Source organism: Chroicocephalus ridibundus, chromosome 10 (assembly GCF_963924245.1).
Source record: "Chroicocephalus ridibundus chromosome 10, bChrRid1.1, whole genome shotgun sequence".
NCBI lineage: Eukaryota > Metazoa > Chordata > Aves > Charadriiformes > Laridae > Chroicocephalus > Chroicocephalus ridibundus.
The window spans coordinates 14,881,048-14,897,242 of record NC_086293.1 but is presented as its reverse complement, the minus strand read 5'-3'; the positions used below and the strand labels follow the sequence as shown (position 1 = coordinate 14,897,242).

Here is a 16,195-nt window from a genome sequence, read left to right as displayed (position 1 = left end):
AATTTCTAATTTAATAATGGAATGTTCCTATGATACTCACCCTAACTGGTAAGTATTACTTTGTGAAGCTTCCTGTTCTTCACTCAGGAGGATGTGTGGTCAAATAGATCATTCAACGACAGTGCATCCCCTTCCAGCAGAGACCCAGAAGTGTGGGGAGAGATCACAAGCAGTTTGGCCATCGCACTAAAAGCCAAGACCCGCATGCTATTTGTCAGCATTCGGGCTAGAAGCAGCAGTGTTGAACTGAGAAGACACACCAGGCTGGGTTTGGCATTGCTTGGAAGTTAGCAGAGCTCTCTGAATATGGTGCTCAAGCTTGGCTTAAGCTCCAGTGCAACAGTCTAGACACGGCTTTATGTTTTCTGAGACCACTTGAAGTTTTCTTCCACCAGAGACATCTGGCCACCCTGTGTCCTGAGACTCATGTCCCAAAGCACAAAACCACAGCCATATCCTGTCTGTGTGTTGTACAGTGTTGAGCAAAACTATTTCAGAGTGAAAGCAAAAATCCAGAGGTTGCTCCGCTGGCACAGAAGACCAGTAACGGTATCTCTGCTGTGACTGAGTAAGTTTCAGCTGAATTCACACAAGGAGCAGGATTTTATTTTTTAAACATCTCTAAGAAAGATCTGCTGAGCAGCATGTAATAAAAATACAGACAGACCAGACTTGACAAGTTTGCAATTAATTTTCCTTGGCTCTTATTTACATCTTTGATTCTGGCAGTCTTCCTCTTCTGAAAGAGGAACACTGGCTCCCATTCATTACTTCTAACGTAGCAAAATCCATAACGTGGCAGGTGTTTGCTACTCATTTCATTGACACAAGTATTATGTTTAATCAAAAGCTGAAGCAAGACAAAATGAATAAAACAAAGATAAAACAAAGTAAAGCCTGAAGCACCAGTCTACCCTCAATGCTTTGCAGTTTGTCTGGGTGTTGCTGAGTAGCATCTCAAAGAGTAAAATCTGCCTGCACAAGTTGTCAAACCGACCCATGGAAGCTCTACAGAGACACCCTAACAGACTTCTCGGCTCATGTCCTATCTACCAACCAATACTTTACCCAGAGGTTTTATAAAGTGTCTCTCCGGTCCCTTCCCATTATAAGAATAGCCTACTTACAACATACCCCTCTTTCCCATCACCCACCTGAATTACTTCAAACAGGACAGCCATGAATTTAGCATTAGGAGAAGGCAAACTCCAAAAATCTTTATGAACCAGCTGTTGTCTTACCCTAGAAAGCTAACAGAGATGTCTAGAAAAGATAGGAATAACAAACCTTCAAAACAACCGTTGGACAATGCATTTGCAACAGAAAGGCAGTGACCCAAAGACCTGAACCAGAAGCTCAGCCATGCTTGTCAAACGATGTATTTGTAGCTGCACTGAGATCTGAGAAAATATATTCTGAAAAACAGGATCTTGAAGCTTGAAAACCAGCATGACTTGGGAGTCACTTAAAATTTAAGCATGAAAATTGTGAAACTCTTATTGAAAGCACAGTACTATACACAGAATTATTCCCACCAGGGAATCCACCAGTGGAACTTGTGTGGGTGCTTTCTCTGTTACGTGAGACCAAAAAAAACCCAAACCAGTTTGCGACAGAGAGCAGCCCTTCCAGCAGAAGGCTGTTTATCTCCTCCTTTGATAAGATCAACTACCATGTCTTCATAGAGCAGCTCCTCCTAACAGCTCCTCCTCTACATTGTGTACTCTGAGAGCGCTACACGATACCAAAAGCAACACTGGATGAAAGACAGAGGCCCCGAGGTGTCCCTTTTTCATCATGTATAATTTGTAAAGCTAGTAAAAAAAAATAGCAAGCAATTTAGCCTGGAATTTTGCCAGCCCTGGTATTCATAGCACATGTGATAAAAGAGCAGAATTTGCCAGTCAGTGGAAGAACGATCAGGCCCATAACCTGACTTCCACCACCAAAGGCAACACCTGCAAACATTGCCATTGATCAGAGCAGCACTATTTTCATCAGGCTGCATTGCACTGGGCATTAAACATCCGCAGGGTCACGGCCTACCTAAGCTGAAGTTGGGGTAGATAGTTCCAAGAATTTAAGCAATTTTCAAAAGAATAAGCATCTGAAGACGCTATGAAATCACACTAAAAATTAAAGAAAAGGATATCATAAGTTGGTTTTATGTAATAGTCCAGGTTATGTTACAGCATATTGACATATACAACAAATTAAAACAGGTAATTCATCTTACTACCTTCCACTGATAATTTTTTAATTAAGTCACTTATCTTTATCTACATATTTAAAAATGTAGATCTTTCATTATTCATCTCTTAAAGAAAATCAATGTTGTCCTGATTTGCTACAGCTCAAACAAGCGAGCAGTATTAGCTAAGATAAGACAGTCTAATAGAAAAATAATTCATTAACTTTATTAACAAGCCCTAAGAAAATACTATTGAGCACATTTTCATGCTCCTAGAAGTCTGAATTATGAACCAAAAGCTTAAGGGTGTTCAGTATGACTAAAATATACGTAATGGATTTTTTTTAAAAAAAAGCTTTTAAATAGAAAAGGAAAAGTGAGAAAACTATTAAAAACTATTAGAAAAGTTCAATGAAATGTTTTAGAGAGTTCATTCCTAATACTGAATTATATTATAAAAAACACTATCAAAAAACTTCACAGTCTGTAATGAATGAGACTGGAAGTTAATCTGCGGCACTGGTTAGATGCGAGTGTCTAAACGGCTATCCACTACACAGTTTGGAAATATTTGCACATCAAAACAGACTCTGGTTTTACACTTGGGATTGTAAAGCTTTATAAAAGACACCATGAAAAGAGTAAACTTTGAATCTCAATTTCTTGAGGAAGCAGACTTTTTCTAGTCATCTTAAGTGTCCTTTTCTTCTCAGGGTGACCTTAACTTTCAGATTTGTAAAATGGTTTCCTCTTGTGTTCAATCCTACTGTGTAATAAATTTTAAAAATGACTATTTATCTTCTTTAATATATTAGTCATATGTAGCAGGAGAAGCCTCTGTGGGAATTTTTGCTATCGAGCTTGCTCAAGCTTAAGTCAATGCTGATTTAGAAAATATAACTTACGCTTAGTAACAAACAATCATGAATATATTTATTGGAATAACATCTTTCCATTCTCCTGCAGCAGCGCGTTTAGTTTATCAGTTGCAGTACTATATATCGATATATATTTACAGTGACCGAGGCAATTTGAAAGTAAGGCTTTTATGTTGCCCATCTTATTACACTTTTACAAGCCTGAATCACTGGCATTTGGAAAACAAATACCCTGACGGTTCTGAAAAATGTAAATGAAATGCCAATTAACCAGACAGGTATAAGTTATATTTATTTCTGAAAAGTGAGAATCAGTGCATGCTCAAAAACTGCCTGTTGCAAAAGTTATATTTAAGCAAGTTTAAATATTTTTAGATTTTGCCTTACTGAACATGACCTCAGCCGCTTGCACTATGTAATGACAATAATGAATAAACATGCTGTGCTTATGAAGGACTAGAACCTAACAAGCTGATCAATTGTTAATTCTATAAAGTGACTAAAACGTGTCTCTACTATCAATAAGTAAATCAGCGTCTATTTGCGGGACTAATGCACCTTGTACATATCCTCCAGCTATCCTGCCCTTCTCTATAATAATCTAATTATCAGTTTGGTCATATTTAAGTACAACCTGAATGAGATTTGATATTATTTTTCATCTTGAGGGTGGGAAAAATAGAAGGAGAATTTGTTTGGATATTTAAAGAGACACACTACATTTGTTTGGAGGATGCAGATTTTCCATTTGCCCTCCAATTAGTTATACACAATTATTCATTTGAAAACCAATTATTTTACAGTATTATTCTTAAATCTTACAGGCTATTATAAGACAGACATTCCAGAGAAGAAGGCCTTTTTATTATTAAAGCCCTCTTGCTCTAAGCCTCTGTAACAAAGAAATTAAACAAAAGACAACAATGCTCATTAACTGTAACAGAAGATGTTACTTCTGTAGAAAAAGGCGTTTAAAACAAGACCAGTTTGGCTTTATTCAGTCTTTATTTTTCTTCTTAGATGAGGAAAACACAGAAGGTGTATGAAGTTTTCAGCTATAATACAATTATATATATTCCAAATATGCTAATTACAAATAGCTGCCTGTATCCACTACATTTCTAAGCAAGATTTAACAGCAATAGTTTATTCAGGGCTGCAGATTCTGTTCAAGAAGAATGTGTAACGCATGTGAAAACCAAAAGGTTTGCTGAAAATATCTGATTTCTTTCTCATTTCTATAGACAGCTGTGAAGACACCAGGTAAACACAGCTACCTGTGCATCCACCCAACAGCACAGCTCATCTCCGTCTGGGGTGCAAGGAGAGAGCAAGCACATCCAGAAGCATGTCGTAGGGAAATGATGCACACTGGCAAAGTAAGTAACCGTATTTAAAGTTGCTGCACCTTTTCCAGAGTTATAAACAGGAATTATTCTTAAAGATGTAGGGCTTCTATGTCTATTCTATTGTTAAACTGATATATATCTCACAAAAATGCATTAGAAACATCTACAGGAAGGAAATGCCATTAAGTATGTGGATAAGCTCAATACCAATTAATTTCTAACAGTTAATGAACCAAATGAACCTATTCATTTCTCAGGCGGAAGGTTACACTAATTCTGCCGGAAATTGCTCTGCTTCGCCTCAGATCCATCCCTCCGTGTCAACTTGGTGTAGAAAAGGAGGGAGAATCCTTTTTATCCAATACTCTCTTAAATTAAGACAATTGATGCAGGTTTTTAAAAGTAACTTTTTCTGACAAAATTTTGTTCTTTTTTTTCTGCCCTGAACAGAAGCACATCTCTAATTAAAGAAAAGCAGAATGCATCATTTTAGCAGCACACCAAAAATATGGGGACAATTTAGTACTAAAATATTTTGCTTTTCCCTCTTCAGCCCCAGTTAAGCCTATACACCCTATAACTGTTAAATATTTCCACAGTTCAACTGTTACTCCAGTAGCACCTTTCAGCTAAACAAGCCAACGTCAAACACTTTCTTATATTCTTTCAAATAACAGATATTAGTTCAAATGTTCTGAGACACTGTTTGACTGAGAATGTAACAGGAATACACACATATGACTGTCTTTCTATATTGCACAGAATTACTAATCCCTTTTTCAGATTCAATGGCCTGTTTTATGTGCCAGTCCACTCACTGCTGCAGACATGTATTTGGGGAAAATTTTATAGCTCTTGACTTCTAACCGTGGGGCTTCAAAGTCATTAAACTGACAACGCTCAGTACAAATGGCAATGCAGACAACACGAGCCCCCCGCAAGGTCAGGATCAGTCTTTTACAGCTACCTGTACTCACACTAGGCCAATTCCAGTGAAATCAGTAAAACACTCATGGAGTGAGGCACAGCTGCATATGTACAAAGAGGAAAAGGTTTAGCCTCATAATAACAACACCAGCTGACCAACATTAACTTCACTGGCTCGCTGCATCCCCATTTTCCTTGGGGACAAAGCAGTGGCGTGGGTTTCGGAGCGGACCAGCCACAACAGCCTTCCCTCTGCTCAGCTGTAGGAGTGTGGCTGACAAGAATCCCCTTCCCTACGTGCTCGATGGGGCACAACCCAGGAGCGTATCTGTGCAGTGGGGGGAAGGCTCACCCGGTTCCCCGTGGGACCTGATGTTCATAGTGCGCAGGTGGCAGTGGAAGAGAGGTGTGGGGCATTGCGAAGATGTCCTTCACATTCTATCGCATTTTCTAGGAACAGGGCAATGAGGTATCCTGAACATGGCCCCGGCATTGTCACGGTCCCTGGCAATGGCCAGAAGAGGAGATAAAAGCAAAGGGGAAGAGATGACCCCTCCTTCCTTCCTAGTAACCCTGTCTGCTGAGCATTTGCCGGGAAACTAGAAGGAAACCAGCAAGGAGTGTGGACTGCCTGAGTGCCCAGACCATCACCACCAACTACGGCATTCTCTATTTTCTTTTCAGAATAATAGGGAAGAGAGAGTCTTAAAGACTAATTTAAGTAGGGCATATTAACCCCATGGCTTGTAACCAAAGCATACTTCCATTAAAGATCTCAACCACGTCTGTTTTTGAGATTAAACAAAACAAGAAGTTTCATTTAGGAGTCTAAGTTACATGAATTTTGGTAGGAAATCATAATACGGATGCATTATATTCATTTCTGAAGTAAGGCATTTTTCTTCCTGTCTCCAACATTATTAGCATGTTACAGTGGCTTAAATTAAAAAAGAAACATTTATTTTATCACCCTGATATCAACTCACTGCAATATAACATCTTGAAACAGGAAAATATCGCAGCTTAGCATCATAAATTCAATATTGCAACAAGATAAATCCTCCCTATTAATGTAAACCGCTGTACTTCACAATATATCTACATCTGCAATGCACTTCTATTTGCCGATTGGACTATCATAAACACACATAATTCTCATTGAATAATGGAAGCAGCGAAGAAATCTGTGAGTAACTATGTTCTCTAGACTAAGACAGCCACAACCTGGTCCTTCAAACAGATTCATTCACGCAGGGACGTTCCCTGCTTGCAGATGACAACATAAAATACCATCGCCCCCATAACTGGAATCTAGATAACAGAGCAAATGACATCAAATACAGCCACTCCTTAATTACACATGCACAGGATGTATGCTGGAAGCTTTATTAACTTGAAATATATATAAATCCCAGAGATGCACATACAAAAGGCTGGGTACCCTATCAATTAAGAATTTACAAATTTTTCACCGAATACCTGAGGTGACACTGGAGTGACTCAGAAGAAAAGAAGCTCGTTTAATTTTTTTGAAAAGAAAAATCACTAACCATTCAGTGCTGCCTACAACAACTCAGTTTTCTCCTTTTCCCCTTTACACTCAGATTAGCACTCGGAAACTTGTGCCAAATGGGAATTTGGCACACGGTTTAGGAAATGTAAACACATGAATTAATAACCTGAATTATGCAAATATGAACCTGAGACTTGCAATTTGTTTTAAAAAGCTAAAAGAACTTGTATTAACCAGTTTATCCATATCCAGGCATTACTCAAATGCTTCTAGTTTAGTTAGTAGTTTCTTGCAGACTACAAAAAAAGTCCTGCTCTCTCCTTTTAAAGAGGTTAGTTGCTTCCAGAACGAGCAAGGCCAGGCTGACTCCAGTTATACCGCATCCTTCCGTTCACAAGGATGTATGGCATGACTAAGTAGTGCTTTGGGAGTGGCTGGTTGGAGAACAGAAAGGGGCAAGAGCTCTGCTTCAAGGGTTGGGGATAAGTTTTTTACCCAGACTTTTACCATCATGGCTGGGAGTGCTGCCTCTTAAATATATTTATACTTGCTTGTTATATCTCTCCTGACTAGTAACACACCTATTATTTTAAAGGAGGGAGGGAGAAAATTTGTACTAATGCTGTGCAGAAGGGAATATTCTCTGAAGATAAAGGCCTGACCCCACTAGAGTTTTTATTCCATAGATGTTCCCTGTAAAGTGTAACTGAAATTGAAACACAACAGAAGGGGCAATAAAAGCAACAGGTCACCACATGATACTCCTTCATTTGAGCTTTACTCTGGCATACTTGCACCAAGTCCAAGAAAATTGGGTGTTCAGCTCACAGCCTTTTCGAAATAATTGCTGGAAAGTATAAAATAAAGCAAAATTGGTGAAATCCTCAGTCCTTCGTTCCTCCTTATAAGCCTTTTTAGAATAGCAAAGAGTGTTCAGTGACACAGACCAATAGAAACCCCCATAGCTTGCAAGTATTCAGGATGCTTTGCCCGTGCAAAGCAGCTCAGATCGCACTGCCTAACCTCAGGTGAGAGCGTGCTGCGATCTTCTGATCTGCAGGGTTGGCACTGGCTTCAAAACAACCGCTTGCATCACGGTTATCAAATTTTTCAAAGGGATAAAGAGATGCTGAGGGAGTTCTACTAGACCTTGAGAAGGGGCAAGGAGTCCCAGGGCCATAAACTGTGAGAGTGAGACAAGCAAAATCCAATACGTTGGATAAAAAGTTTATGTATATATATAGGAGAGCTCTTTATTCTGAATATGCTTCCAAACTCCAGGACAAAACCGTATCCTCAAGACTTTCCTCAGGAGACTGGAATGAGGCTTGGCACTCTAAGGAATCTTGTTCCTCCGTATTCATATCAATAGTGAGTTAAAAAGGATAAAAAATTTGACTTAGAGTGCTATTTAAGATTGATATTGCAACAAAACCACTTCTTGCACCAACAAATTCAAGTTTAGCTGTAGATTAAGGGCTTAATTTTTCATTGGCCAGAGCTAAGTGTTATTGCAAGAACCAGATTTTATAAGAAATTTCATTATAGATGAACCTGAGAATTAACTGCTTTCCATCAAATATACTAGTGTTTATCTCTTAAATGTACATTTTTTCTAACACTTGAGGAGTACTGGCCAAATTCTGCCCGTTTCAGTCAAAGCCCAGTCCTTAATTGGGCAGCTTGCCTGAGAGGACAGCAGGTGTTGGCCTTAGATTAATAAAAGATTGGCGTGGGGAGATTAGGAGCTGCGCCACACAAGTACCACCATCCGGTTGCCAATTCAGATCTAATCCAGGGCAGTCACATCTGGAAGGCGATACCAGGTAACGCCTGCAAAGTGAGGTGTACGACCGGGAGAACTGGTGGATTTAATCTAGTTTTTAGGAAATTATAGAAATCTCAGCGAAGTCAACAGAAATCTTTTTATGCAATTTAAATCATATCCCAGAATTACCAGAGCTGGAGCAGCCTTCTAGGCAGCCAAGAAAAGGGGCCGTGGAATAAGTGGCATGGACCCAGACTATCTCTGCACCCTGGCAAGGCAGAAGGCTCTTCAGTATTGGACTGAAATCTATCACCAAGCCTCTTGTATCATTTTGTCTGTGTTTTTCTTCAATAATTAGAAGCTTTTAGCTATCAGAGTACATCAAACCTGTACCTTCCACAAGCACTGAAGTCACTCAGAAAAATGATAGTAAACATCAATGTGAAACTAGAAGGCAAAAAAAAGAAATCTGCTACAGCATCATCTAAACATAAGATAGTAATAGCATTAGAAAAAAATAAATCTATTTCACACAGATGAAAATCATTACAGTTCTCTAGAGACCCTCTCTCTCTCTGCAGTAACCCGTGTCATTTCCTAGCTAGTAAAAATATGCCACAGGATATCAAAAGACGGTAACGTTCTTCTAATTTTAATATTCCTCTAATCCAATAATGGGTTGTTTACTGCTTTCTAATTTAAAGGTAATTCATTAGATGTATTCTGTCATGTCTTATTGGCATTGAAGGCGTAAGAATCATACACACCTCTGAGGCACATCAGTCATACCGCTAATATTCTACGTAGTTCCCTCAATATAAATGGCTATCAGTGTAGCAGCACTGATAAGGGAGGGCATATTTGAACATATATTTAAATTACAAACAAAAATATTGAAAGGCTTCAGGGGTGAAATCTGGACCCAAAAATCTACATTCAACACTAAGGACTCGGGCAAACAGAAAATATTTAAGCTAATATAAGTGATTTCTGTGCAAATATTTGTGATGGTGACACAAAGCAGGGGCACACAGCCTGCGGGGAAGCCCCTGACTGACCTGCGGGGGACTTGAATGAGTCTGCTGCAAAATGAGGAAGGTTAACGAAACGTTCGAGAGAGGAGGCAACCTGAACTCAGAAATGCACATTTCAGAGACCGTGCTTGGCAACATCTGGTGTGAGTCTGCAAAAGCTACCCAAGACAGCTGAGTTTCTGAGTAACCCTACAGCAGTGTAACAGGAACTGAGGCCAAGGGCTTCAAACCTGCTAGACCTTGGCAACACGGAGGCACCAAGGTCCTGGGGTGAAGGCGAGAGTGCAGCAGGAGCCATTAGCGCAGCTGGGAACACACATTTTTCTGCCTCACCAGCATCCACCCACCTGCACGGGTTCCCTCATCGCTCCCCTGCCGCGGAGTCTGTGCCTACCTTCATGTGAGCGGCTCTACTCCAGGCACTAAGCAATTTACTACAGGTAAATCCACTGTGTGCTCAAACCCCTTGTTCTGGCAGCTTTCCTGCCACAGAGGCTGAGAACTCTGTGGCTGTTTGTATTCTGCCAGCAACCAGCTCAGTCACATCGTCTCTCTCTATACCAGGGAACTAACATGTCCATTTTCAATAACCTCTTCCCAAGAAGTGAAACCTTTGATCAGCCAGACTAACCACATGCACGTGGCTGTTTAATGAACCGTACCTGTCCCAGAGGAGGGCACAAGACTGAGAAACACAATGAAACCGTGCTAGGAAACCGCTCCGTTTGTCCAAACTTGCGTTATTCCTTAGGAGTATGGCAGGATCGCCACATCAGTTTGGAAGCCAGTTTGGGTCAGTACATGTCCAAAACCATCACCTCATTGGCTGTCGGTGATGTCATGCCCACGCATTAATCCCCAGTGACTGCAGGTTTAACATCACTCATATCACCACATCACCTACATAACGACAATGAACGCGCGTCTTAGAGGAAATTACTGGAGCAGAGAATAAAGCAACTTGTTGAAACAGGGAAAGTCGGATCTCTTAAGTGATTATTTCCAGCTTTTTGTTTTTGTCAAAGTGAAGTTGGCGGGGTCAGAAGACAAATATACCTCACTGAAAGGAATGTGTATTGTTATAGTTCTGTTTTAAAAAAAGGAAAGCTTCAAGATCTCCCACTCAAAAAGGTAAAAGTGCCAGGGGTGAGAAACCAACTGATCTGGGAAATAAAAGTATTTCAGCAGCTATAAAATCAGTAGCCAAAAGTAAATACTTTTCAAAAAGGAAAAAAAAAAAAAAGGTAAGAGCGATAGCTACAAAGATAGCTACAAAGCAAGCTTGTCCGTTTGCTTGTGACATCCTTATCACTAGAGTAGCTACAGCAGTAAATGAGTTGCATGCACAGAGACTGGTACACAGATATATTTAACTACAACGCAAATACTTGAAGTGCTCGGGACTGCCACTCGGGCAGGCACCTCACAGCGCCAGAGCTCGCCCAGCCCGCAGGATTCCCTACAGACCTACTTAAAAGCCCAAATACCCCAGCCCCTTGCCGGTCAGGGGGTCTGCCTGATGCCGAGAGAAGCCCGCTGCCCAGCTGGGGCAACCTGCCAGACCCAGATAGCCACTTCGGGAACACACGAGTCACTATTATCCACCGCGCTCCCGATAATTGCTCTCCTAAATACGAGTTACAGCGCAGATTAAGCCCTGCTTCTCCCAGCGCAGCCGCTTCCCCGCCAGCCCCAGCGCGGATCGCCCCCCTCCAGCCCGCCCGGGACGCGCAGAGCCCAGCACCGGCCCGGGCAGCCGGAGGGGACCCCCGGCTCGGCAGCCTCCCCCCCAGCTCGGCAGCCCGACCCCGCACCGCCCGGCCCCAGCTCTGCTCCCCGGGTACCTCTTACCTGGCCGCCGCCTGCGCCCGAGGAGATGCTGCGCTCAAGAGGGAGGGAGGCAGGAACAGACGTGTCGGGAAGGGGGGGAAATCACCCACGGCAGAGCGGGGAGCGCACCCGGCTTTCAAGCTGCGAGGAGGATGCTCCGCACAACCTCCCGCACGTCGCCCGAAGTGGCTTCGGAGCTTCCCCCTCCCGCTCCTCCTCCTCCTCCTCAGAGACGGGGGAGGAAGCACACGCACAGTGTTACGGCTTTTCTTTCTCTCCCACTCCCTGCTTCCTCCCTTCACCCTCCCTCCCCCCGCCCCCCAGGACACGACTCCACCGCGCACGTTAAGTGCAGGAGCTAAAACTGTTTGGGCAAAGTGCCCTCTCCTCCCTCGGCTCCGGGCAGCCAGGATGCAGCAGGGGACGATCGCGCTGCCTTCCGGAGGCAGAGCCGCACGCCCTGCTCCGCCCGGGCTTTTAGCTGAGCCCTCACCTTATTTTAGCATCCAAGCGGTCGCTGCTCAGCCGAGGGAAGAGAAAGGAGATGTTTCTTCAGCTCGCAGCCGGGACAGAGTTCGCAGCATCTTTTTGGAGACAACCGCAACTCGAGAAGGGTGCAGAGGGTCAGGGCCACGACCTCCCCAAGCCTCTTATCGCGTGTCTGATCACTGCTGCCCTGCACACCGCAGTCCTACGGGCTATCAATAAATTACCCCCTTCAAAAATTCAGTTTAAATGGAAAAAGTGAAAGATGGTGTTTCACAGACTACAAAGCCGGGGTCACTTCGACAGGCTTTTGAGCAGCCACTGGGAAACGGATCCTGGTTCTCACTCTGACACAGAGTTTCTGTACAACCTTTATCAACTCACTTCATACCCTCAGTTTCTTCTATAGCTCTGGTGCTTGTTTAAGTAGTGCTGTCCAAATATATGCTTCAGTGGGAGTTAGGCATTTAAATACCTATAAATATTAGTCCCATTTCCATGAGAGGGGGCAGTGTCTCACCGTAAGTGACCATGGAGCTCAGTGCAACGGGAGGCTGATCTTGGCTATATTCCCTAAATGATGTACTGAAACAAATCATCACCATCACAGACAAACCTTCCTTAAATTGGAAGAACCACTGAAAATACACCTTTGTGGAACGGGGCAGGCTGCTTTTATCACAGGAAATCACTCTTCAGCTACTGATTTGGAACTGCATATTGCCTTTCAAGTTGTCCGTGTGCAACTTTTCTAGTGTACGTGTGAAAACCAGTAAAAATCTCTGTAGCTTTTATATCACAGTTCATTGTAAATTAATAATACAGTAACAGACTCTCACATCTTGGATAAATTCATTTAGCCTGAAAGAAAGGATCCAAACCCCCAGCCTTAGCTCTCCCTCATTTCACGTTAGCATGACTCATCTGTGCTCTTTTAATCAACAGGAGCTACAATACAGTCAAAACAGGAGGGGACAAGTATCAGATCACATTTCTCCATCTCATTTCTTACATGTGGAGCTACCACCTTCTTGCCCAGTGCTCCTGACAATTAACACCCCTCCGGTCCTCTAGCGAGCCTAGAAAAGGTGACGGAGAATGGGTAGAGAAGGGAAGGAGCTCCAAGCTTGCACAAAGGCTTGTGAGAAGTAGATCTGGGGAAAAGGGAGAGAATTGGATGTACTGGGGAAAGGGAAATATTTAGAGGGCAGGAGACATAGATCAGCAGGAAAAAGGTCTGGTCTTGCTGCCTGGGGAACAATCTGTTGAAAGCAGGCTGGTCAGGACATCAGACAGGGATTACGCAGGCTCAACACCCCCCTGGTATGTGCGGACGGAGCAGTTTACCTGCCATGGGTGCTCCTACAACCAGGCTGCTGAGCCGTGGGAGGCAGGAGCTCACTGCTCCCCCTGACCTGCTGCTGTCCCGCACCCACATTTCCCTCCCCAACCACCTCTGTCTCAGGCCCGTCTCTTAGACTCAGTTTTCCCATCCAGACAATGGAGGCAGCCACATTTCTTGCACAGGGTTGCTGTCAAAATGAATTAAGTAATGTCCAAAGAGTACTTTGAAATGCAGATATTATGCTCGCTAGTTTTAATGCCTCCAAAGCGGTCTCCAGATATCTCTAAATCCTCAAGATATCCCTGATCGATTCCTGTTTTACAGGAAGCCAAGCAGAGGGACAGATGCTTTAGTCCATCTCTTTTATGTTGGGTCCTGCGGATCCCCCTGACCTTGCCATGGCTCAGGCTCTGACTTGCTGCCTCACAGTGACCAAGTCCCAGTCCAAAGCCACATTTTGCGGATGATGCAGAACAAGCATCACACCTGCAGTGTATCCACCCCTGATTACTAACCCCCCATAAAGCTGTTTCCTTTGACATGTTAATGCCCGGGTCTGAGCTCCCAGCCCCTCCCGCAACCTGGTGTTACATGTGTCCTTCTGGCATCCGCTGCGCCCTGCAGGACCCCCCCACAAAGTGTGGGCGTTGTGGGGCTGACCCAAATCCCTCTCTGTATTTTCCTTGCCTTTGTAGGTGTACTGGGAAGGAACAGGACGCAGGAGCTTCTAGTCCCGAGGCCTGTGATCAAATTATCTCTCCCTCTGTCACACATCCTAATCGTCACAGCTGGCGGTCATGCCAACAATATTAACGCTGCTGAGTAGCTTTCAGTTTTGCAATTAGCAAGGTTTTCTGCTTCCCTCAAATAAAAAACAGGCTTGTACTACTTAGCACTGCCTAAAAGATACAGATACATTCAAGGCCCGTGTTACTGTCTTGTTGAGATGAACTGACATTATAAGTGCTGTAGATATTTTAAATCTTTTGAAGATTACAATGGTTACAAAGCTCATCATTTCTAAACGTGTTTATCATTCCTCTCTTTTTTGTTTGCAAAATTAGGCAATGCGCAGTTTAAATAAACAACTATTGTACTATTAAACATTGATTAAAGAAAAGAGTTCCATTTAAATTATTAAGTGGTAAGATAAAAAGCATCCCTTCTCTTTTGTACGCTACTTTATTCAGAAGTCAAACTTCTGTAGTCTCACTGAATGCTAATGAACAGCATAATAATGCGCAAGGGCAAGAGGGGGCTGAGTAATTAAAAACAGAGGCCAGAAATCAAAGGGCTTGAAATATACTTACCAAAATAATTCAATTATACATTAGAAACCTGGGATAATCAAGACACATCCCACAGTTTCATTCATCATTATGCCCCAATTTAATATCTGTACTGGTCCTCTGTACACAGGAAGCAGCAACTGGGACTTTCATGTGCGATGCTTCGGCTGAAGAGACAAAGGCACCGCGCACTCAGGTCCCTCTCTCATCATGCCGCACCTTGGAAATGGCTTCACTTGACTGAGTTTATCTCAGTTAAACTGATTTAGGGAACTATTTTTAGCCACAAGCTATTTCTGTATTGGTTGTATATTCGTTTTCTCTCTAGCTTTACAATTAATTAATACAGATCTCCACACCCACCATCTTAGCTTGCCTATAAATCCATCTTCCCCCTCTCTCCTTGACTTCACCTCTTCTTGCGGCTTCAGGCTTTCCTGGTTATCCACAAAACCCTGTGCCAAGCAAAGCAGCAGGTAGGCTCATTCAGCAAACCATGTGTTTAGCTGGGATTGCATCATGAGCCTCTGAGGTTTTCACGCAACACGAACTGGGTCAAAAAAAGTCCCGCTGTAGCTTTGCAATGTCACCACTTCTATGGGCCAAGGAGTCCCAGCGCAGCTTCTAGTGTCCGGGATGCCAAAGGGGGGACTGCACATTTCAAGGAAATTCCAGTGCCAGGTGATAAAACAAGGGAAAAAAGAGCCAATCTGACCTTGTCCAGTGATTTTGGAGATCAGTGGAGGACTTACGTGATTTTTGCCTTGTGCAGTCTTGATGCCACAAGCAACGATCAAACCTAGACCCATTAGCACTGATAACAGCTTCATGGAGAAAACTCCAAGTGATGCATTGTCAGGAACCACGTCGAAAGCAGAAAAAGTGAAAAGAAGTTTCCAACCGACAAGGGATAGCTCTGCTCTTCAAAAATTTTGCAGATGCACAAGTTGTTCCCTCCCGTCTGGCACATAATTAAGGCAACAACAGGTGAAAGCTATTGAAAACAACCAATGTCAACAAAAATTCGGGAATTTCAGCAAAACCAACACTCGGTCATCTTCCTGAGGAATGAGACTCTGATTGTCTTATTAGAATTTTTAAAGGCTTAAGCATAGAGACTACTAGTTGTCTCTAATGAGCGCAGAAGTCAAACAAGTACTGCGGTGCTTCACAAGCCGAGAGGAGCCTGTAGGCCAACACAGGTCGCAATGTTAAATGGTAGAAAAGGGAAACAAGAATCTCAGGTCAAGTTTTCCAACACTAAGGGTCTTAATTAAAATGAAGGTCATGACTTTAGAAGATGGGTGCCGTTTAGTATAGTCCCAGCTATTACCGAGATTTGCTGCAGCTTCAATTTAGAACAAAAACCGCTGCGTTAGAAAGAGCGAGCGGGCACGCTTTAGACAGTCTATGACAGTGGCAAACGTGGATGTCTCCAACTTTGCCCAGCCCTATCAGCTCCATTTGCCTCAATCAGAAATAATTTTGAGGTGATTCAGCTTCCCCCAAAGATGTACATTCCCTTGTTAAAAAGGAGATCATTAAGCCAAACAAACCAGCCCGTAATGTGAGCCAGGAGGTGTTT

At 42.8% G+C, this 16,195-nt stretch overlaps 1 protein-coding gene across 1 annotated transcript in view; it reads right to left on the bottom strand.

Moving 5' to 3' along the window:
* The window catches only part of TAFA4 (TAFA chemokine like family member 4), a 77,518-nt gene extending 65,945 nt beyond the window's left edge, over window positions 1–11,573 (bottom strand). Inside the window, exon 1 of the mRNA XM_063348079.1 lies at window positions 11,512–11,573. The gene's annotated coding sequence lies outside the window, so the exon portion shown is untranslated. The remainder of the gene's footprint in view (window positions 1–11,511) is intronic.
* Window positions 11,574–16,195: the final 4,622 nt, after the last annotated feature.